Source organism: Oncorhynchus gorbuscha, linkage group LG01 (genome assembly GCF_021184085.1).
Source record: "Oncorhynchus gorbuscha isolate QuinsamMale2020 ecotype Even-year linkage group LG01, OgorEven_v1.0, whole genome shotgun sequence".
Taxonomy (NCBI): Eukaryota; Metazoa; Chordata; class Actinopteri; order Salmoniformes; family Salmonidae; genus Oncorhynchus; species Oncorhynchus gorbuscha.
Genome location: NC_060173.1, coordinates 117915616 through 117939785, shown reverse-complemented (window position 1 = coordinate 117939785; position 24170 = coordinate 117915616). Strand labels below are relative to the sequence as shown.

Here is a 24170-nt window from a genome sequence, read left to right as displayed (position 1 = left end):
CTGAGGCCAGAGCTATGGGTGGCAGCGACTAGTAAATCCCCTGAGGCCAGAGCTATGGGTGGCAGCGACTAGTAAATCCCCTTAGGCCAGAGCTATGGGTGGCAGCGACTAGTAAATCCCCTTAGGCCAGAGCTATGGGTGGCAGCGACTAGTAAATCCCCTTAGGCCAGAGCTATGGGTGGCAGCGACTAGTAAATCCCCTTAGGCCAGAGCTATGGGTGGCAGCGACTAGTAAATCCCCTTAGGCCAGAGCTATGGGTGGCAGCGACTAGTAAATCCCCTTAGGCCAGAGCTATGGGTGGCAGCGACTAGTAAATCCCCTGAGGCCAGAGCTATGGGTGGCAGCGACTAGTAAATCCCCTGAGGCCAGAGCTATGGGTGGCAGCGACTAGTAAATCCCCTGAGGCCAGAGCTATGGGTGGCAGCGACTAGTAAATCCCCAGAGCTATGGGTGGCAGCTACTAGTAAATCCCCTGAGGCCAGAGCTATGGGTGGCAGCTACTAGTAAATCCCCTGAGGCCAGAGCTATGGGTGGCAGCGACTAGTAAATCCCCAGAGCTATGGGTGGCAGCGACTAGTAAATCCCCAGAGCTATGGGTGGCAGCGACTAGTAAATCCCCTGAGGCCAGAGCTATGGGTGGCAGCGACTAGTAAATCCCCTGAGGCCAGAGCTATGGGTGGCAGCGACTAGTAAATCCCGAGGCCAGAGTTATGGGTGGCAGCTACTAGTAAATCCCCTGAGGCCAGAGTTATGGGTGGCAGCGACTAGTAAATCCCCTGAGGCCAGAGTTATGGGTGGCAGCTACTAGTAAATCCCCTGAGGCCAGAGTTATGGGTGGCAGCGACTAGTAAATCCCCTGAGGCCAGAGCTATGGGTGGCAGCGACTAGTAAATCCCCTTAGGCCAGAGTTATGGGTGGCAGCGACTAGTAAATCCCCTGAGGCCAGAGCTATGGGTGGCAGCGACTAGTAAATCCCCTGAGGCCAGAGCTATGGGTGGCAGCGACTAGTAAATCCCCTGAGGCCAGAGCTATGGGTGGCAGCGACTAGTAAATCCCCTGAGGCCAGAGCTATGGGTGGCAGCTACTAGTAAATCCCCTGAGGCCAGAGCTATGGGTGGCAGCAACTAGTAAATCCCCTTAGGCCAGAGCTATGGGTGGCAGCGACTAGTAAATCCCCTTAGGCCAGAGTTATGGGTGGCAGCGACTAGTAAATCCCCTTAGGCCAGAGTTATGGGTGGCAGCTACTAGTAAATCCCCTGAGGCCAGAGCTATGGGTGGCAGCGACTAGTAAATCCCCTGAGGCCAGAGTTATGGGTGGCAGCTACTAGTAAATCCCCTGAGGCCAGAGTTATGGGTGGCAGCGACTAGTAAATCCCCTGAGGCCAGAGTTATGGGTGGCAGCTACTAGTAAATCCCCTGAGGCCAGAGTTATGGGTGGCAGCGACTAGTAAATCCCCTGAGGCCAGAGCTATGGGTGGCAGCGACTAGTAAATCCCCTTAGGCCAGAGTTATGGGTGGCAGCGACTAGTAAATCCCCTGAGGCCAGAGCTATGGGTGGCAGCGACTAGTAAATCCCCTGAGGCCAGAGCTATGGGTGGCAGCGACTAGTAAATCCCCTGAGGCCAGAGCTATGGGTGGCAGCGACTAGTAAATCCTCTGAGGCCAGAGCTATGGGTGGCAGCGACTAGTAAATCCCCTGAGGCCAGAGCTATGGGTGGCAGCAACTAGTAAATCCCCTTAGGCCAGAGCTATGGGTGGCAGCGACTAGTAAATCCCCTTAGGCCAGAGTTATGGGTGGCAGCGACTAGTAAATCCCCTTAGGCCAGAGTTATGGGTGGCAGCGACTAGTAAATCCCCTGAGGCCAGAGCTATGGGTGGCAGCGACTAGTAAATCCCCTTAGGCCAGAGCTATGGGTGGCAGCTACTAGTAAATCCCCTGAGGCCAGAGCTATGGGTGGCAGCGACTAGTAAATCCCCTGAGGCCAGAGTTATGGGTGGCAGCGACTAGTAAATCCCCTTAGGCCAGAGCTATGGGTGGCAGCTACTAGTAAATCCCCTGAGGCCAGAGCTATGGGTGGCATTTCAGAAAAATCAACTCTTCTGTGTCTGATGCTGATCAGTGAGGATAAAACAAATACAATCAAACCAGAGACCGTCAGAGAAGCAGCTGATGAGAAATGTGTGTGAGTGAGTGACTGTATGTATGTGTGTGAGTGAGTGACTGTATGTATGTGTGTGAGTGAGTGTATGTGAGCGTGTGTGTGTGTGTGAGTGAGTGACTGTATGTATGTGTGTGAGTGACTGTATGTATGTGTGTGAGTGAGTGTATGTGAGCGTGTGTGAGTGAGCGTGTGTGTGTGTGTGTGAGTGTATGTGTGTGTGTGAGTGTGTGTATGTGAGCGTGTGTGTGTATGTGAGTGAGCGTGTGTGTGTGTGTGAGTGTGTGTATGTGAGCGTGTGTGTGTATGTGAGTGAGCGTGTGTGTGTATGTGAGTGAGCGTGTGTGTGTGTGTGAGCGTGTGTGTGTATGTGAGCGTGTGTGTGTATGTGAGTGAGCGTGTGTGTGTGTGTATGTGAGTGAGCGTGTGTGTGTGTGTATGTGAGTGAGCGTGTGTGTGTATGTGAGTGAGCGTGTGTGTGTATGTGAGTGAGCGTGTGTGTGTATGTGAGTGAGCGTGTGTGTGTGAGTGTGTGTGTGTGTGAGTGTGTGTGTGTGTGTATGTGAGCGTGTGTGTGTGAGTGAGCGTGTGTGTGTGTGTGAGTGAGCGTGTGTGTGTATGTGAGTGAGCGTGTGTGTGTGAGTGTGTATGTGAGTGAGGGTGTGTATGTGAGTGAGCGTGTGTGAGTGTGTATGTGAGTGAGCGTGTGTGTATGTGAGTGAGCGTGTGTGTGTGTGTGAGTGAGCGTGTGTTTATGTGAGTGAGCGTGTGTGTGTGTGTGAGTGAGCGTGTGTGTGTGTGTGAGTGAGCGTGTGTGTGTGTGTGAGTGAGCGTGTGTGTGTATGTGAGCGTGTGTGTGTGTGTGAGTGAGCGTGTGTGTGTGTGTGAGTGAGCGTGTGTGTGTGTGTGTGTGTGAGTGAGCGTGTGTGTGTGTGAGTGAGCGTGTGTGTGTGTGTGTGAGTGAGCGTGTGTGTGTGTGTGAGTGAGCGTGTGTGTGTGTGTGAGTGAGCGTGTGTGTGTGTGTGAGTGAGCGTGTGTGTGTATGTGAGTGAGCGTGTGTGTGTATGTGAGTGAGCGTGTGTGTGTGTGTGAGCGTGTGTGTGTGTGTGTGTGAGTGAGTGAGTGAGTGTGTGTGTGTGTGTTTGAGTGAGCGTGTGTGTGTGTTTGAGTGAGCGTGTGTGTGTGTTTGAGTGAGCGTGTGTGTGAGTGAGCGTGCGTGCGTGTGTGTGTGTGTATGTGTGTGTGTGTGTGTGTGCGTGTGTGAGTGTGCGTGTGTGTGTGTGTGTGTGTGTTTGAGTGAGCGTGTGTGTGTTTGAGTGAGCGTGTGTATGTGTGTGTGTGTGTGTGTGTGTGTGTTTGAGTGAGCGTGTGTGTGTGTTTGAGTGAGCGTGTGTGTGTGTTTGAGTGAGCGTGTGTGTGTGTTTGAGTGAGCGTGTGTGTGTTTGAGTGAGCGTGTGTGTGTGTGTGTGTGTGTGTGTTTGAGTGAGCGTGTGTGTGTGTGTGTGTTTGAGTGAGCGTGTGTGTGTGTGTGTTTTGAGTGAGCGTGTGTGTGTGTGTGTTTGAGTGAGTGAGTGTGTGTGTGTTTGAGTGAGCGTGTGTGTGTGTGTGTGTTGTTTGAGTGAGCGTGTGTGTGAGTGAGCGTGCGTGTGAGTGAGCGTGTGTGTGTGTGTGTGAGTGTGCGTGTGTGTGTGAGCGTGCGTGTGTGAGTGTGCGTGTGTGTGTGTGTGTTTGAGTGAGCGTGTGTGTGTTTGAGTGAGCGTGTGTGTGTGTTTGAGTGAGCGTGTGTGTGTGTTTGAGTGAGCGTGTGTGTGTGTTTGAGTGAGCGTGTGTGTGTGTTTGAGTGAGCGTGTGTGTGTGTTTGAGTGAGCGTGTGTGTGTGTTTGAGTGAGCGTGTGTGTGTGTTTGAGTGAGCGTGTGTGTGTGTTTGAGTGAGCGTGTGTGTGTGTTTGAGTGAGCGTGTGTGTGTGTTTGAGTGAGCGTGTGTGTGTGTGTGTGTTTGAGTGAGCGTGTGTGTGTGTGTGTGTTTGAGTGAGCGTGTTTGAGTGAGCGTGTGTGTGTGTGTGTTTGAGTGAGCATGTGTGTGTGTTTGAGTGAGCGTGTGTGTGTGTGTGTGTTTGAGTGAGCGTGTGTGTGTGTGTGTGTTTGAGTGAGCGTGTGTGTGTGTGTGTGTTTGAGTGAGCGTGTGTGTGTGTGTGTGTTTGAGTGAGCGTGTGTGTGTGTGTGTGTTTGAGTGAGCGTGTGTGTGTGTGTGTGTGTGTGTGTGTGTTTGAGTGAGCGTGTGTGTGTGTTTGAGTGAGCGTGTGTGTGTGTTTGAGTGAGCGTGTGTGTGTGTTTGAGTGAGCGTGTGTGTGTGTTTGAGTGAGCGTGTGTGTGTTTGAGTGAGCGTGTGTGTGTGTGTGTGTGTGTTTGAGTGAGCGTGTGTGTGTGTGTGTTTGAGTGAGCGTGTGTGTGTGTGTGTTTGAGTGAGCGTGTGTGTGTGTGTGTTTGAGTGAGTGAGTGAGTGTGTGTTTGAGTGAGCGTGTGTGTGTGTGTGTTTGAGTGAGCGTGTGTGTGAGTGAGCGTGCGTGTGAGTGAGCGTGTGTCTCCCTTCACGTGTGTGTGTGAGTGTGCGTGTGTGTGTGAGCGTGCGTGTGTGAGTGCGTGTGTGTGTGTGTGTTTGAGTGAGCGTGTGTGTGTTTGAGTGAGGGTGTGTGTGTGTGTGTGTGTGTGTGTGTGTGTGTGTGTGTGTGTGTGTGTGTGTGTGTGTGTGTGTGTGTGTGTGTGTGTGTGTGTGTGTGTGTGTGTGTGTTTTAACACTGAGTGAGCGTGTGTGTGTGTTTGAGTGAGCGTGTGTGTGTGTTTGAGTGAGCGTGTGTGTGTGTTTGAGTGAGCGTGTGTGTGTGTTTGAGTGAGCGTGTGTGTGTGTGTGTTTTGAGTGAGCGTGTGTGTGTGTGTGTGTTTGAGTGAGCGTGTGTGTGTGTGTGTTTGAGTGAGCGTGTGTGTGTGTGTGTTTGAGTGAGCGTGTGTGTGTGTGTTTGAGTGAGCGTGTGTGTGTGTGTGTTTGAGTGAGCGTGTGTGTGTGTGTGTGTTTGAGTGAGCGTGTGTGTGTGTGTGTGTTTGAGTGAGCGTGTGTGTGTGTGTGTGTTTGAGTGAGCGTGTGTGTGTGTGTGTGTGTGTGTTTGAGTGAGCGTGTGTGTGTGTGTTTGAGTGAGCGTGTGTGTGTGTGTTTGAGTGAGCGTGTGTGTGTGTGTGTGTTTGAGTGAGCGTGTGTGTGTGTGTTTGAGTGAGCGTGTGTGTGTGTGTGTGTTTGAGTGAGCGTGTGTGTGTGTGTTTGAGTGAGCGTGTGTGTGTGTGTTTGAGTGAGCGTGTGTGTGTGTGTGTGTGTTTGAGTGAGCGTGTGTGTGTGTGTGTTTGAGTGAGCGTGTGTGTGTGTGTGTTTGAGTGAGCGTGTGTTTGAGTGAGCGTGTGTGTGTTTGAGTGAGCGTGTGTGTGTGTGTGTGTGAGTGTGCGTGTGTGTGTGTGTGTTTGAGTGAGCGTGTGTGTGTGTTTGAGTGAGCGTGTGTGTGTGTTTGAGTGAGCGTGTGTGTGTGTTTGAGTGAGCGTGTGTGTGTGTGTGTGTGTTTGAGTGAGCGTGTGTGTGTGTTTGAGTGAGCGTGTGTGTGTGTTTGAGTGAGCGTGTGTGTGTTTGAGTGAGCGTGTGTTTGAGTGAGCGTGTGTGTGTGTGTGTTTGAGTGAGCGTGTGTGTGTGTTTGAGTGAGCGTGTGTGTGTGTGTGTTTGAGTGAGCGTGTGTGTGTGTGTGTTTGAGTGAGCGTGTGTGTGTGTGTGTTTGAGTGAGCGTGTGTGTGTGTGTGTGTTTGAGTGAGCGTGTGTGTGTGTGTGTTTGAGTGAGCGTGTGTGTGTGTTTGAGTGAGCGTGTGTGTGTGTGTGTTTGAGTGAGCGTGTGTGTGTGTGTGTTTGAGTGTGTGTGTGTGTTTGAGTGAGCGTGTGTGTGTGTGTTTGAGTGAGCGTGTGTGTGTGTGTTTGAGTGAGCGTGTGCGTGCGTGTGCGTGTGCGTGCGTGTGCGTGTGTGTGTGTGCCTTGCTCCACCTACCCATCTGCAGTTCGTTGATGGTCTCGACCAGGGACCAGTCGGGACTGAAGCCACAGTGGGACTTGTCCAACAAGCTGTCCAGAACCTGTCTGACCGTCTGCCTCTCGTCCACCATCATGGTTTTAGAGCTCTCGTCTGACAGGTGCACTCTGATCACCAGCTGGAGGGGAGGAGACACAGGAATGGTTAGATTCCTATTCTGGAATGAGAAGAAATCTAGAATAATCCACGCGAGCTGATCACCGCCAAGGCAAACACTAGACAAAGCTGTCAGTCCAAGACACTTTTCACAGAAGTGTTAGTCACATCGGACAAACAGACCAATAGTGTTCAATGTGATGGTTCAGTAAAAGCTAGTCACCAGCTAGAGGACAATACACAGGGTGAGTACAGCAGGTAAACAGTTACTACTCTACTGAATCAGATTGATTACTGACATGATGTCGCTCTGGTTACTACTCTACTGAATCAGATTGATTAGGACATGATGTCATTCTGGTTACTACTCTACTGAATCAGATTGATTAGGACATGATGTCATTCTGGTTACTACTCTACTGAATCAGATTGATTAGGACATGATTAGGACATGATGTCATTCTGGTTACTACTCTACTGAATCAGATTGATTAGGACATGATGTCATTCTGGTTACTACTCTACTGAATCAGATTGATGAGGACATGATGTCATTCTGGTTACTACTCTACTGAATCAGATTGATTAGGACATGATGTCATTCTGGTTACTACTCTACTGAATCAGATTGATTAGGACATGATGTCATTCTGGTTACTACTCTACTGAATCAGATTGATTAGGACATGATGTCATTCTGGTTACTACTGAATCAGATTGATGAGGACATGATGTCATTCTGGTTACTACTCTACTGAATCAGATTGATTAGGACATGATGTCATTCTGGTTACTACTCTACTGAATCAGATTGATTAGGACATGATGTCATTCTGGTTACTACTGAATCTGATTGATTAGGACATGATGTCATTCTGGTTACTACTCTACTGAATCAGATTGATTAGGACATGATGTCATTCTGGTTACTACTCTACTGAATCAGATTGATGAGGACATGATGTCATTCTGGTTACTACTCTACTGAATCAGATTGATTAGGACATGATGTCATTCTGGTTACTACTCTACTGAATCAGATTGATTAGGACATGATGTCATTCTGGTTACTACTCTACTGAATCAGATTGATTAGGACATGATGTCATTCTGGTTACTACTCTACTGAATCAGATTGATTAGGACATGATGTCATTCTGGTTACTACTCTACTGAATCAGATTGATTAGGACATGATGTCATTCTGGTTACTATACTGAATCAGATTGATTAGGACATGATGTCATTCTGGTTACTACTCTACTGAATCAGATTGATTAGGACATGATGTCATTCTGGTTACTACTCTACTGAATCAGATTGATTAGGACATGATGTCATTCTGGTTACTACTCTACTGAATCAGATTGATTAGGACATGATGTCATTCTGGTTACTACTCTACTGAATCAGATTGATTAGGACATGATGTCATTCTGGTTACTACTGAATCAGATTGATTAGGACATGATGTCATTCTGGTTACTACTGAATCAGATTGATTAGGACATGATGTCATTCTGGTTACTACTCTACTGAATCAGATTGATTAGGACATGATGTCATTCTGGTTACTACTCTACTGAATCAGATTGATTAGGACATGATGTCATTCTGGTTACTACTCTACTGAATCAGATTGATTAGGACATGATTAGGACATGATGTCATTCTGGTTACTACTCTACTGAATCAGATTGATTAGGACATGATGTCATTCTGGTTACTATACTGAATCAGATTGATTAGGACATGATGTCATTCTGGTTACTACTCTACTGAATCAGATTGATTAGGACATGATGTCATTCTGGTTACTACTCTACTGAATCAGATTGATGAGGACATGATGTCATTCTGGTTACTACTCTACTGAATCAGATTGATGAGGACATGATGTCATTCTGGTTACTACTCTACTGAATCAGATTGATTAGAACATGATGTCATTCTGGTTACTACTCTACTGAATCAGATTGATTAGAACATGATGTCATTCTGGTTACTACTCTACTGAATCAGATTGATTAGGACATGATGTCATTCTGGTTACTACTCTAATGAATCAGATTGATGAGGACATGATGTCATTCTGGTTACTACTCTACTGAATCAGATTGATGAGGACATGATGTCATTCTGGTTACTACTCTACTGAATCAGATTGATGAGGACATGACGTCATTCTGGTTACTACTCTACTGAATCAGATTGATTAGGACATGATGTCATTCTGGTTACTACTCTACTGAATCAGATTGATGAGGACATGATATCATTCTGGTTACTACTCTACTGAATCAGATTGATTAGGACATGATGTCATTCTGGTTACTACTCTACTGAATCAGATTGATTAGGACATGATGTCATTCTGGTTACTACTCTACTGAATCAGATTGATTAGGACATGATGTCATTCTGGTTACTACTCTACTGAATCAGATTGATTAGGACATGATGTCATTCTGGTTACTACTCTACTGAATCAGATTGATTAGGACATGATGTCATTCTGGTTACTACTCTACTGAATCAGATTGATTAGGACATGATTAGGACATGATGTCATTCTGGTTACTACTCTACTGAATCAGATTGATTAGGACATGATGTCATTCTGGTTACTATACTGAATCAGATTGATTAGGACATGATGTCATTCTGGTTACTACTCTACTGAATCAGATTGATTAGGACATGATGTCATTCTGGTTACTACTCTACTGAATCAGATTGATTAGGACATGATGTCATTCTGGTTACTACTGAATCAGATTGATTAGGACATGATGTCATTCTGGTTACTACTGAATCAGATTGATTAGGACATGATTAGGACATGATGTCATTCTGGTTACTACTCTACTGAATCAGATTGATTAGGACATGATGTCATTCTGGTTACTACTCTACTGAATCAGATTGATTAGGACATGATGTCATTCTGGTTACTACTCTACTGAATCAGATTGATTAGGACATGATGTCATTCTGGTTACTACTCTACTGAATCAGATTGATTAGGACATGATTAGGACATGATGTCATTCTGGTTACTACTCTACTGAATCAGATTGATTAGGACATGATTAGGACATGATGTCATTCTGGTTACTACTCTACTGAATCAGATTGATTAGGACATGATGTCATTCTGGTTACTACTCTACTGAATCAGATTGATTAGGACATGATGTCATTCTGGTTACTACTCTACTGAATCAGATTGATTAGGACATGATTAGGACATGATGTCATTCTGGTTACTACTCTACTGAATCAGATTGATTAGGACATGATGTCATTCTGGTTACTATACTGAATCAGATTGATTAGGACATGATGTCATTCTGGTTACTACTCTACTGAATCAGATTGATTAGGACATGATGTCATTCTGGTTACTACTCTACTGAATCAGATTGATTAGGACATGATGTCATTCTGGTTACTACTGAATCAGATTGATTAGGACATGATGTCATTCTGGTTACTACTCTACTGAATCAGATTGATTAGGACATGATGTCATTCTGGTTACTACTCTACTGAATCAGATTGATGAGGACATGATGTCATTCTGGTTACTACTCTACTGAATCAGATTGATGAGGACATGATGTCATTCTGGTTACTACTCTACTGAATCAGATTGATGAGGACATGATGTCATTCTGGTTACTACTCTACTGAATCAGATTGATGAGGACATGATGTCATTCTGGTTACTACTCTACTGAATCAGATTGATTAGGACATGATGTCATTCTGGTTACTACTCTAATGAATCAGATTGATGAGGACATGATGTCATTCTGGTTACTACTCTACTGAATCAGATTGATGAGGACATGATGTCATTCTGGTTACTACTCTACTGAATCAGATTGATGAGGACATGATTTCATTCTGGTTACTACTCTACTGAATCAGATTGATTAGGACATGATGTCATTCTGGTTACTACTCTACTGAATCAGATTGATGAGGACATGATGTCATTCTGGTTACTACTCTACTGAATCAGATTGATTAGGACATGATGTCATTCTGGTTACTACTCTACTGAATCAGATTGATGAGGACATGATGTCATTCTGGTTACTACTCTACTGAATCAGATTGATTAGGACATGATGTCATTCTGGTTACTACTCTACTGAATCAGATTGATTAGGACATGATGTCATTCTGGTTACTACTCTACTGAATCAGATTGATTAGGACATGATGTCATTCTGGTTACTACTCTACTGAATCAGATTGATTAGGACATGATGTCATTCTGGTTACTACTCTACTGAATCAGATTGATTAGGACATGTCATTCTGGTTACTACTCTACTGAATCAGATTGATTAGGACATGATGTCATTCTGGTTACTACTCTACTAAATCAGATTGATTAGGACATGATGTCATTCTGGTTACTATACTGAATCAGATTGATTAGGACATGATGTCATTCTGGTTACTACTGAATCAGATATTGACATGATGTCAGATTGATTTGAGGACATGATGATTCTGGTTACTACTCTACTGAATCAGATTGATCATTTCTGGTTACTACTCTACTGAATCAGATTGATTAGGACATGATGTCATTCTGGTTACTACTCTACTGAATCAGATTGATTAGGACATGATGTCATTCTGGTTACTATACTGAATCAGATTGATTAGGACATGATGTCATTCTGGTTACTACTCTACTGAATCAGATTGATTAGGACATGATGTCATTCTGGTTACTACTCTACTGAATCAGATTGATTAGGACATGATGTCATTCTGGTTACTACTCTACTGAATCAGATTGATTAGGACATGATGTCATTCTGGTTACTACTCTAATGAATCAGATTGATGAGGACATGATGTCATTCTGGTTACTACTCTACTGAATCAGATTGATTACTGACACAGACTCTAAATCTTATTGGGACAGGGAGACTGCAGGTACAGTGTCCTCTGTAATTATTGGGACAGGGAAGCCTGCAGGTACAGTGTCCTCTGTAATTATTGGGACAGGGAAGCCTGCAGGTACAGTGTCCTCTGTAATTATTGGGACAGTGGGGTCAGCAGGTAAAGTGTCCTCTGTAATTATTGGGACAGGGAAGCCTGCAGGTACAGTGTCCTCTGTAATTATTGGGATAGGGAGACTGCAGGTACAGTGTCCTCTGTAATTACTGGGACAGTGGGGTCAGCAGGTACAGTGTCCTCTGTAATTATTGGGACAGGGAGGCATTTGTTCTTATGACTCTAAATTCCACAAGTTTGGATTTCAAATCAAACAATGACTATGAGGTTATAGTGCAGACTGTAAGCTTTAATTTGAAGGGATTACTGAGGATAACTGTCATACTATCTACAGTATATGTATGTATCGCCTCTGCTCGCGCACGCGTGATCTCTGCGCGTGTTTGATCTCTGCGCGTGTATGATCTCTGCGCGTGTATGATCTCTGCGCGTGTTTGATCTCTGCGCGTGTTTGATCTCTGCGCGTGTTTGATCTCTGCGCGTGTTTGATCTCTGCGCGTGTATGATCTCTGCGCGTGTATGATCTCTGCGCGTGTTTGATCTCTGCGCGTGTTTGATCTCTGCGCGTGTTTGATCTCTGCGTGTGTTTGATCTCTGCGTGTTTGATCTCTGCGTGTGTTTGATCTTTGCGTGTGTTTGATCTCTGCGCGTGTGGGTGATCTCTGCGTGTGTTTGATCTCTGCGCGTGTTTGATGCGCGTGTTTGATCTGCGAGTGTTTGATCTCTGCGCGTGTTTGATCTCTGCGCGTGTTTGATCTCTGCGTGGCTACTTGTATCTGTATCGGGTCAAATCCCATGTATTTATAAAGCTCTTTATACATCACAAAGTGCCTAGAACCAATGTTTAAAATGCTGTATAGAAACAATGATAAAAGCAGAGCGTGTTTTCTCTCTGCTGTTAACCACCAGTTCTCTCAGCAGCCTAGTAGGGACGACACCTACAGCAGCCTAGTAGGGACGACACCTACAGCAGCCTAGTAGGGACGACACCTACAGCAGCCTAGTAGGGACGACACCTACAGCAGCCTAGTAGGGACGACACCTACAGCAGCCTAGTAGGGACGACACCTACAGCAGCCTAGTAGGGACGACACCTACAGCAGCCTAGTAGGGGGTGACACCTACAGCAGCCTAGTAGGGACGACACCTACAGCAGCCTAGTAGGGACGACACCTACAGCAGCCTAGTAGGGACGACACCTACAGCAGCCTAGTAGGGACGACACCTACAGCAGCCTAGTAGGGGCGACACCTACAGCAGCCTAGTAGGGACGACACCTACAGCAGCCTAGTAGGGACGACACCTACAGCAGCCTAGTAGGGACGACACCTACAGCAGCCTAGTAGGGACGACACCTACAGCAGCCTAGTAGGGACGACACCTACAGCAGCCTAGAGGGACGACACCTACAGCAGCCTAGTAGGAACGACACCTACAGCAGCCTAGTAGGGAACGACACCTACAGCAGCCTAGTAGGGACGACACCTACAGCAGCCTAGTAGGAACGTTGCCTACAGCAGCCTAGTAGGGACGATACCTACAGCAGCCTAGTAGGGACGACACCTACAGCAGCCTAGTAGGGACGACACCTACAGCAGCCTAGTAGGGACAACACCTACAGCAGCCTAGTAGGGACGACACCTACAGCAGCCTAGTAGGAAGTGACTGACCCTCCTTCCTGCCAGACCTGCGGGTGGCGCTACGGGATTAGTGTGGCAATCGGACTACTTTCTCTCTCAAGTGCACACAAACACACACACACTTCCCTACACACACTCATTCACTCACAGGTCTCACACACACACAGGTCTCATTCTCACACACACACACACACACACACACACACACACACACACACACACACACACACACACACACACACACACACACACACACACACACACACACACACACACACACACACACACACACACACACACACACACACACACACACACACACACACACACCCTTTACACACACACATCCCTTTACACACACACATTCACTCACAGGTCACAGACACACACATTCACTCACAGGTCACAGACACACACACATTCACTCACAGGTCACAGACACACACACATTCACTCACAGGTCACAGACACACACATTCACTCACAGGTCACAGACACACACACATTCACTCACAGGTCACAGACACACACACATTCACTCACAGGTCACAGACACACACACATTCACTCACAGGTCACAGACACACACACATTCACTCACAGGTCACAGACACACACACATTCACTCACAGGTCACAGACACACACACATTCACTCACAGGTCACAGACACACACATTCACTTCACTCACAGGTCACAGACACACACTCATTCACTCACAGGTCACAGACACACACACATTCACTCACAGGTCACAGACACACACACATTCACTCACAGGTCACAGACACACACATTCACACACACGTCCCTTTACACACACACATTCACTCACAGGTCACAGACACACACACATTCACACACACGTCCCTTTACACACACATTCACTCACGGGCCACAAGCTCAGAATGGTAAACAGGTGACCAGACGCCTGAGCGTTTTCTTCAAGTAATTGTCAGGTCAGTCTGACAGGTGGCGAGCGCCACTCTCCCTTCACGTCCCACAGCAGGCAGGGCAGAGCAGGCCGTATAAAGCCCAGCCGGGCCACTCTCCCTTCACGTCCCACAGCAGGCAGGGCAGAGCAGGCCGTATTAAAGCCTAGCCGGGCCACTCTCCCTTCACGTCCCACAGCAGGCAGCAGAGCAGGCCGTATTAAACCCCAGCCGGGCCACTCTCCCTTCACGTCCCACAGCAGGCAGGGCAGAGCAGGCCGTATTAAAGCCCAGCCGGGCCACTCTCCCTTCACGTCCCACAGCAGGCAGGGCAGAGCAGGCCGTATCCCCAGCCGGGCCACTCTCCCTTCACGTCCCACAGCAGGCAGGGCAGAGCAGGCCGTATTAAAGCCCAGCCGGGCCACTCTCCCTTCACGTCCCACAGCAGGCAGGGCAGAGCAGGCCGTATGGGTAAAGCCCAGCCAGGCCACTCTCCCTTCACGTCCCACAGCAGGCAGGGCAGAGCAGGCCGTATTAAAGCCCAGCCGGGCCACTCTCCCTTCACGTCCCACAGCAGGCAGGGCAGAGCAGGCCGTGGATTAAAGCCCAGCCGGGCCACTCTCCCTTCACGTCCCACAGCAGGCAGGGCAGAGCAGGCCGTATTAAAGCCCAGCCGGGTGGACTCTCCCTTCACGTCCCACAGCAGGCAGGGCAGAGCAGGCCGTATCCCAGCCGGGCCACTCTCCCTTCACGTCCCACAGCAGGCAGGGCAGAGCAGGCCGTATGGGTGGAAGCCCAGCCGGGCCACTCTCCCTTCACGTCCCACAGCAGGCAGGGGGTGGAGAGCAGGCCGTATTAAAGCCCAGCCGGGCCACTCTCCCTTCACGTCCCACAGCAGGCAGGGCAGAGCAGGCCGTATTAAAGCCCAGCCGGGCCACTCTCCCTTCACGTCCCACAGCAGGCAGGGCAGAGCAGGCCGTATTAAAGCCCAGCCGGGCCGTTCGCTAATCCACCAGCTCAGATACGGGCTTAACTCCAGAAGGGTTATTCCATTACATTACGCAGAGTGGCATAGAGAGTAAGATTGATAAAAAGAGAGAGAGGAAGGGGGATAGGAGGAGACCGGGGAGGAGACGGCGAGATAGAGCGCCTGGGTCCTGCCTGTCCACTATGACCTCAGCTGTTTAACACTGGCCTGACCCAGAAACAGAGTAGAGCTGTTTAACACTGGCACGGCCTGACCCAGAAACAGAGTAGAGCTGTTTAACACCGGCCTGACCCAGAAACAGAGTAGAGCTGTTTAACACTGGCCCGGCCTGACCCAGAAACAGAGTAGAGCTGTTTAACACTGGCCCGGCCTGACCCAGAAACAGAGTAGAGCTGTTTAACACTGGCCTGACCCAGAAACAGAGTAGAGCTGTTTAACACTGGCCCGGCCTGACCCAGAAACAGAGTAGAGCTGTTTAACACTGGCCTGACCCAGAAACAGAGTAGAGCTGTTTAACACCGGCCTGACCCAGAAACAGAGTAGAGCTGTTTAACACTGGCCTGACCCAGAAACAGAGTAGAGCTGTTTAACACTGGCCCGGCCTGACCCAGAAACAGAGTAGAGCTGTTTAACACTGGCCTGACCCAGAAACAGAGTAGAGCTGTTTAACACCGGCCTGACCCAGAAACAGAGTAGAGCTGTTTAACACTGGCCTGACCCAGAAACAGAGTAGAGCTGTTTAACACTGGCCTGACCCAGAAACAGAGTAGAGCTGTTTAACACTGGCCTGACCCAGAAACAGAGGAGAGCTGTTTAACACCTGACCCAGAAACAGAGTAGAGCTGTTTAACACTGGCCTGACCCAGAAACAGAGTAGAGCTGTTTAACACCGGCCTGACCCAGAAACAGAGTAGAGCTGTTTAACACTGGCCTGACCCAGAAACAGAGTAGAGCTGTTTAACACCGGCCTGACCCAGAAACAGAGTAGAGCTGTTTAACACCGGGTGACCCAGAAACAGAGTAGAGCTGTTTAACACCGGCCTGACCCAGAAACAGAGTAGAGCTGTTTAACACCGGCCTGACCCAGAAACAGAGTAGAGCTGTTTAACACCGGCCTGACCCAGAAACAGAGTAGAGCTGTTTAACACCGGCCTGACCCAGAAACAGAGTAGAGCTGTTTAACACTGGCCTGACCCACTTATAGATAGTAACAGAGCAGACAGACAGGAAGTGAACTCACCTGTTATGTTATAGATAGTAACAGAGGAGACAGACAGGAAGAGAACTCACCTGTTATGTTATAGATAGTAACAGAGCAGACAGACAGGAAGAGAACTCACCTGTTATGTTATAGATAGTAACAGAGGAGACAGACAGGAAGTGAACTCACCTGTTATGTTATAGATAGTAACAGAGGAGACAGACAGGAAGTGAACTCACCTGTTATGTTATAGATAGTAACAGAGGAGACAGACAGGAAGTGAACTCACCTTTTTAACTTGTGCCTCCTTGATCTTCTCCAGAGCCACACGGATCTTCTCTGCCTTGGTCTTGGCAGCCTGTTCTTCCTACGGAAACACACACACATTAATACACAGACAAACAACAACACAGGTGCACACAAGGAACAGCAGGACTACAGGAGAGTAGTCGAGGGACCTGACCCCCCCTCTGTTCCTCTTGTTCCCCTTATCTAGAGTGGTGGGAACCCCCCCCACTCCTCTCTCTCTTCCTCTTGTCTAGAATGGTGGGAACCCCCCCACTCCTCTCTCTCTTCCTCTTGTTCCCCTTGTCTAGAGTGGTGGGAACCCCCCCACTCCTCTCTCTCTTCCCCTTGTCTAGAGTGGTGGGAACCCTCCCACTCCTCTCTCTCTTCCCCTTGTCTAGAATGGTGGGAACCCCCCCACTCCTCTCTCTCTTCCCCTTGTCTAGAATGGTGGGAACCCCCCCACTCCTCTCTCTCTTCCTCTTGTTCCCCTTGTCTAGAGTGGTGGGAACCCCCCCTCCTCTCTCTCTTCCCCTTGTCTAGAGTGGTGGGAACCCCCCCACTCCTCTCTCTCTTCCTCTTGTTCCCCTTGTCTAGAGTGGTGGGAACCCCCCCACTCCTCTCTCTCTTCCCCTTGTCTAGAGTGGTGGGAACCCCCCACTCCTCTCTCTCTTCCTCTTGTTCCCCTTGTCTAGAGTGGTGGGAACCCCCCACTCCTCTCTCTCTTCCCCTTGTCTAGAATGGTGGGAACCCCCCACTCCTCTCTCTCTTCCTCTTGTTCCCCTTGTCTAGAGTGGTGGGAACCCCCCACTCCTCTCTCTTCCCCTTGTCTAGAATGGTGGGAACCCCCCACTCCTCTCTCTCTCCTCTTGTTCCCCTTGTCTAGAGTGGGTGGAACCCCCCACTCCTCTCTCTCTTCCCCTTGTCTAGAATGGTGGAACCCCCACTCCTCTCTCTTCCTCTTGTTCCCCTTGTCTAGAGTGGTGGGAACCCCCCACTCCTCTCTCTCTTCCCCTTGTCTAGAGTGGTGGGAACCCCCCACTCCCTCTCTCTCTTCCCCTTGTCTAGAGTGGTGGGAACCCCCCACTCCTCTCTCTCTTCCCCTTGTCTAGAATGGTGGGAACCCCCCCACTCCTCTCTCTCTTCCTCTTGTTCCCCTTGTCTAGAGTGGTGGGAACCCCCCACCTCTCTCTCTCTTCCCCTTGTCTAGAATGGTGGGAACCCCCCACTCCTCTCTCTCTTCCTCTTGTTCCCCTTGTCTAGAGTGGTGGGAACCCCCACTCCTCTCTCTCTTCCCCTTGTCTAGAGTGGTGGGAACCCCCCACTCCTCTCTCTCTTCCTCTTGTTCCCCTTGTCTAGAGTGGGAACCCCCCACTCCTCTCTCTTTCCTCTTGTTCCCCTTGTCTAGAGTGGTGGGAACCCCCACTCCTCTCTCTCTTCCTCTTGTTCCCCTTGTCTAGAGTGGTGGGAACCCCCCTCCTCTCTCTCTTCCTCTTGTCTAGAATGGTGGGAACCCCCCCACTCCTCTCTTCCTCTTGTTCCCCTTGTCTAGAGTGGTGGGAACCCCCACTCCTCTCTCTCTTCCTCTTGTTCCCTTGTCTAGAGTGGTGGGAACCCCCCACTCCTCTCTGGTGGTGGAACCCCCCCACTCCTCTCTCTCTTCCTCTTGTTCCCTTGTCTAGAGTGGTGGGAACCCCCCACTCCTCTCTCTCTTCCTCTTGTTCCCCTTGTCTAGAGTGGTGGAACCCCCCACTCCTCTCTCTCTTCCTCTTGTTCCCCTTGTCTAGAGTGGTGGAACCCCCCACTCCTCTCTCTCTTCCTCTTGTCTAGAATGGTGGGAACCCCCCACTCCTCTCTCTCTTCCTCTTGTTCCCCTTGTCTAGAGTGGTGGGAACCCCCCACTCCTCTCTCTCTTTCCCCTTGTCTAGAATGGTGGGAACCCCCCACTCCTCTCTCTCTTCCTCTTGTTCCCCTTGTCTAGAGTGTTGGGAACCCCCCACTCCTCTCTCTCTTCCCCTTGTCTAGAATGGTGGGAACCCCCCACTCCTCTCTCTCTTCCCCTTGTCTAGAATGGTGGGAACCCCCCACTCCTCTCTCTCTTCCCCTTGTCTAGAGTGGTGGGAACCCCCACTCCTCTCTCTCTTCCCCTTGTCTAGAATGGTGGGAACCCCCCACTCCTCTCTCTCTTCCCTTGTCTAGAATGGTGGGAACCCCCCCACTCCTCTCTCTCTTCCCCTTGTCTAGAGTGGTGGGAACCCCCCCACTCCTCTCTCTCTTCCCCTTGTCTAGAATGGTGGGAACCCCCCCACTCCTCTCTCTCTTCCCCTTGTCTAGAATGGTGGGAACCCCCCCACTCCTCTCTCTCTTCCTCTTGTTCCCCTTGTCTAGAGTGGTGGGAACCCCCCCACTCCTCTCTCTCTTCCCCTTGTCTAGAATGGTGGGAACCCCCCCACTCCTCTCTCTCTTCCTCTTGTTCCCCTTGTCTAGAGTGGTGGGAACCCCCCCACTCCTCTCTCTCTTCCCCTTGTCTAGAATGGTGGGAACCCCCCCACTCCTCTCTCTCTTCCTCTTGTTCCCCTTGTCTAGAGTGGTGGGAACCCCCCCACTCCTCTCTCTCTTCCCCTTGTCTAGAGTGGTGGGAACCCCCCCACTCCTCTCTCTCTTCCCCTTGTCTAGAATGGTGGGAACCCCCCCACTCCTCTCTCTCTTCCTCTTGTTCCCCTTGTCTAGAGTGGTGGGAACCCCCCCACTCCTCTCTCTCTTCCCCTTGTCTAGAGTGGTGGGAACCCCCCCACTCCTCTCTCTCTCCTCTTGTTCCCCTTGTCTAGAGTGGTGGGAACCCCCCCACTCCTCTCTCTCTTCCTCTTGTTCCCCTTGTCTAGAGTGGTGGGAACCCCCCCACTCCTCTCTCTCTTCCTCTTGTTCCCCTTGTCTAGAGTGGTGGGAACCCCCCCACTCCTCTCTCTCTTCCTCTTGTTCCCCTTGTCTAGAGTGGTGGGAACCCCCACTCCTCTCTCTTCCTCTTGTTCCCCTTGTCTAGAATGGTGGGAACCCCCCCCACTCCTCTCTCTCTTCCTCTTGTTCCCCTTGTCTAGAGTGGTGGGAACCCCCCCACTCCTCTCTCTCTTCCTCTTGTTCCCCTTGTCTAGAGTGGTGGGAACCCCCCCACTCCTCTCTCTCTTCCTCTTGTTCCCCTTGTCTAGAGTGGTGGGAACCCCCCCACTCCTCTCTCTCTTCCTCTTGTTCCCCTTGTCTAGAATGGTGGGAACCCCCCCACTCCTCTCTCTCTTCCTCTTGTTCCCCTTGTCTAGAGTGGTGGAACCCCCCACTCCTCTCTCTCTTCCTCTTGTTCCCCTTGTCTAGAGTGGTGGGAACCCCCCCACTCCTCTCTCTCTTCCTCTTGTTCCCCTTGTCTAGAGTGGTGGGAACCCCCCCACTCCTCTCTCTCTTCCTCTTGTTCCCCTTGTCTAGAGTGGTGGGAACCCCCCACTCCTCTCTCTCTTCCTCTTGTTCCCCTTGTCTAGAGTGGTGGGAACCCCCCACTCCTCTCTCTCTTCCTCTTGTTCCCCTTGTCTAGAGTGGTGGGAACCCCCCACTCCTCTCTCTTCCCTTGTCTAGAGTGGTGGGAACCCCCCACTCCTCTCTCTCTCTTCCCCTTGTCTAGAGTGGTGGGAACCCCCCCACTCCTCTCTCTCTTCCTCTTGTTCCCCTTGTCTAGAGTGGTGGGAACCCCCCCACTCCTCTCTCTCTTCCTCTTGTTCCCCTTGTCTAGAATGGTGGGAACCCCCCCACTCCTCCGGTGCTCTCCCACTTACCTGGCTTCTCCAACAAGACGCCATTCTCACTCTAAAAACAGACCGTTTTTCTGCGTTCCTTTATGGAGAAATAAAAATGTATATTTCACGGTTTCTAGAAAGTAGAGAACGGTAGTGAGTGTTCGGGTCAAAAAAATAAAATAATCTGTCTCGTTTTTGTCAGAACAATGCCTCGTCTTTCAGCGATGGCTGCTGTTTTATATAATCCTCCCGTTGTTTCGTACACAGCCAGATTAGCATTTTGGATTGAAAGCTACATTTTGAACCAATTGTGTCCACAGTAGATTACAGGATCTGTATCCTCCGTCAGAAGAATATCACAGGAAGTGAAGTAGCAATATAATCTGTAGCAGCAGTCTTTTCAGTCCTTTCAGGTCCAAAGCACTTCCTCCAAACAACCCGAAGCAGACAGGACTTCTCACAGTAAAAAACAACAACAAAGTCCTGTAGTTAATAAACCAATCCTGTTAGTCTCTTCCTGTCCCTAGTTAATAAACCAATCCTGTTAGTCTCTCTGTCCCGTTGTTAATAAACCAATCCTGTTAGTCTCTTCCTGTCCCGTAGTTAATAAACCAATCCTGTTAGTCTCTTCCCGTCCCGTAGTTAATAAACCAATCCTGTTAGTCTCTTCCTGTCCCGTATTTAATAAACCAATCCTGTTAGTCTCTTCCCGTCCCGTAGTTAATAAACCAATCCTGTTAGTCTCTCTGTCCCGTAGTTAATAAACCAATCCTGTTAGTCTCTTCCTGTCCCGTAGTTAATAAACCAATCCTGTTAGTCTCTTTTTACTGCCAGATGAGGAGCTTCCAATCAGACATTGATAAGACTAATAAGAAGACAGATCATCTGAATCTATTCCAAGCCGGTTGAAAACCAGTTGTAGTGGGACAGCCCACTCAGACAAGCACCTTGTCAGGGAGTCCTGACAGAAACTGAGAACAGGAGAGGATCTGACGTGGAGGGGGGGAGGAGGGACTGGCTGTACCAACACGTACACACACAGAGACTGTTATCCCTCTCCATCAGAACATAATCCCTGACAGCGCTGTCCTCACCATGGGGATTCTGGTGGTTCCACCCTTTAACCAAGGGGATTCTGGCAGTTCCACCCTTTAACCAAGGGGATTCTGGCGGTTCCACCCTTTAACCAAGGGGATTCTGGCGGTTCCACCCTTTAACCAAGGGGATTCTGGCGGTTCCACCCTTTAACCAAGGGGATTCTGGCGGTTCCACCCTTTAACCAAGGGGATTCTGGCGGTTCCACCCTTTAACCAAGGGGATTCTGGCGGTTCCACCCTTTAACCAAGGGATTCTGGCGGTTCCACCCTTTAACCAAGGGGATTCTGGCGGTTCCACCCTTTAACCAAGGGGATTCTGGCGGTTCCACCCTTTAACCAAGGGGATTCTGGCGGTTCCACCCTTTAACCAAGGGGATTCTGGCGGTTCCACCCTTTAACCAAGGGGATTCTGGCGGTACCACCCTTTAACCAAGGGGATTCTGGCGGTTCCACCCTTTAACCAAGGGGATTCTGGCGGTTCCACCCTTTAACCAAGGGGATTCTGGCGGTTCCACCCTTTAACCAAGGGGATTCTGGCGGTTCCACCCTTTAACCAAGGGGATTCTGGCGGTTCCACCCTTTAACCAAGGGGATTCTGGTGGTTCCACCCTTTAACCAAGGGGATTCTGGTGGTTCCACCCTTTAACCAAGGGGATTCTGGTGGTTCCATCCTTTAACCAAGGAGATTCTGGTGGTTCCATCCTTTAACCAAGGGGATTCTGGTGGTTCCACCCTTTAACCAAGGGGATCCTGGTGGTTTTAACTATGCCATTTTATAGCTGAGTGAGGGGACAGGTGGGGTGTAGGGGAAGGATGGAATGGGACAGGTGGGTGTAGGGGAGGGGGGAGGATGGAGGGGGGAGAATTAAGGCCCAAGCCTCTTATCAGCAGCACCCCTAACCCCCCCCCCCATTCTACATGGCTGCCCTAGCAACTGCGGCATTAACATAAATATAAATGGAGGGGGAGGGGTGACAGGAAGAGCTTTATATGAGAGGAGATTCCATGTGATTTATTACCATTCACATCAGACACACTGAACGTGACGAGGGACCGTCACAACATTAAATGGTGTCAGTCTGTCAGACGGCTGCGCCTCATGATAGACAGTTCTCTAACCTATTTACTGTACATAATCCTTTTTGAAGTTGCCTTCCGTTCGTATCTGGGTTGCTGGGGCAACGTGTAACGTTTTGGACTGACTCACCATGCAGAGGAGAAGTGGAATATTAATACGACTGCATGGAGTCTGTCGGCTGCTGGAAGGTAGGGGAGGATGGGTGGAGAGTAGGGGAGGATGGGTGGAGAGTAGGGGAGGATGGGTGGAGAGTAGGGGAGGATGGGTGGAGAGTGGGGGAGGATGGGTGGATGGGTGGGGGAGGATGGGTGGAGAGTAGGGGAGGATGGGTGGAGAGTAGGGGAGGATGGGTGGAGAGTAGGGGAGGATGGGTGGAGAGTAGGGGAGGATGGGTGGAGAGTAGGGGAGGATGGGTGGAGAGTAGGGGAGGATGGGTGGAGAGTAGGGGAGGATGGGTGGAGAGTAGGGGAGGATGGGTGGAGAGTAGGGGAGGATGGGTGGAGAGTAGGGGAGGGTGGGTGGAGAGTAGGGGAGGGTGGGTGGAGAGTAGGGGAGGGTGGGTGGAGCTTAGGGGAGGGTGGGTGGAGCTTAGGGGAGGGTGGGTGGAGAGTAGGGGATGGGTGGGTGGAGCTTAGGGGAGGATGGGTGGAGAGTGGGGGAGGATGGGTGGAGAGTAGGGGGAGGATGGGTGGAGAGTGGGGAGGATGGGTGGAGAGTGGGGGAGGATGGGTGGAGAGTGGGGAGGATGGGTGGAGAGTGGGGGAGGATGGGTGGAGAGTGGGGGAGGATGGGTGGAGAGTGGGGGAGGATGGGTGGAGAGTGGGGGAGGATGGGTGGAGAGTGGGGAGGATGGGTGGAGAGTGGGGAGGATGGGTGGAGAGTGGGGAGGATGGGTGGAGAGTGGGGGAGGATGGGTGGAGAGTAGGGGAGGATGGGTGGAGAGTAGGGGAGGATGGGTGGAGAGTGGGGGAGGATGGGTGGAGAGTGGTGGAGGATGGGTGGAGAGTAGGGGAGGATGGGTGGAGAGTAGGGGAGGATGGGTGGAGAGTAGGGGAGGATGGGTGGGGGGAGGATGGGTGGAGAGTAGGGGAGGATGGGTGGAGAGTATGAGAGGATGGGTGGAGAGTATGGGAGGATGGGTGGAGAGTAGGGGAGGGTGGGTGGAGCTTAGGGGAGGGTGGGTTCAGAGTGGGGGAGGATGGGGTGAGAGTAGGGGAGGATGGGTGGAGAGTAGGGGAGGGTGGGTGGAGAGTATGGGAGGATGGGTGGAGAGTGGGGGAGGATGGGTGGAGAGTGGGGGAGGATGGGTGGAGAGTGGGGGAGGATGGGTGGAGAGTAGGGCAGGATGGGTGGAGAGTGGGGGAGGATGGGTGGAGAGTGGGGGAGGATCGGTGGAGAGTGGGGGAGGATCGGTGGAGAGTAGGGGAGGATGGGTGGAGCTTAGGGGAGGGTGGGTGGAGAGAATGGGTGGAGAGTAGGGGAGGATGGGTGGAGAGTAGGGGAGGATGGGTGGAGAGTAGGGGAGGATGGGTGGAGAGTGGGGGAGGATGGGTGGAGAGTGGGGGAGGATGGGTGGAGAGTAGGGGAGGATGGGTGGAGAGTGGGGGAGGATGGGTGGAGAGTGGGGAGGATGGGTGGAGAGTAGGGGAGGATGGGTGGAGAGTGGGGGAGGATGGGTGGAGAGTGGGGAGGATGGGTGGAGAGTGGGGGAGGATGGGTGGAGAGTAGGGGAGGATGGGTGGAGAGTAGGGGAGGATGG

At 50.2% G+C, this 24170-nt stretch overlaps 1 pseudogene; it reads right to left on the bottom strand.

Annotated features, from left to right (window-relative positions):
• Window positions 1–24170, bottom strand: part of LOC124033801 — a 185824-nt pseudogene that overhangs the window by 34034 nt on the left and 127620 nt on the right.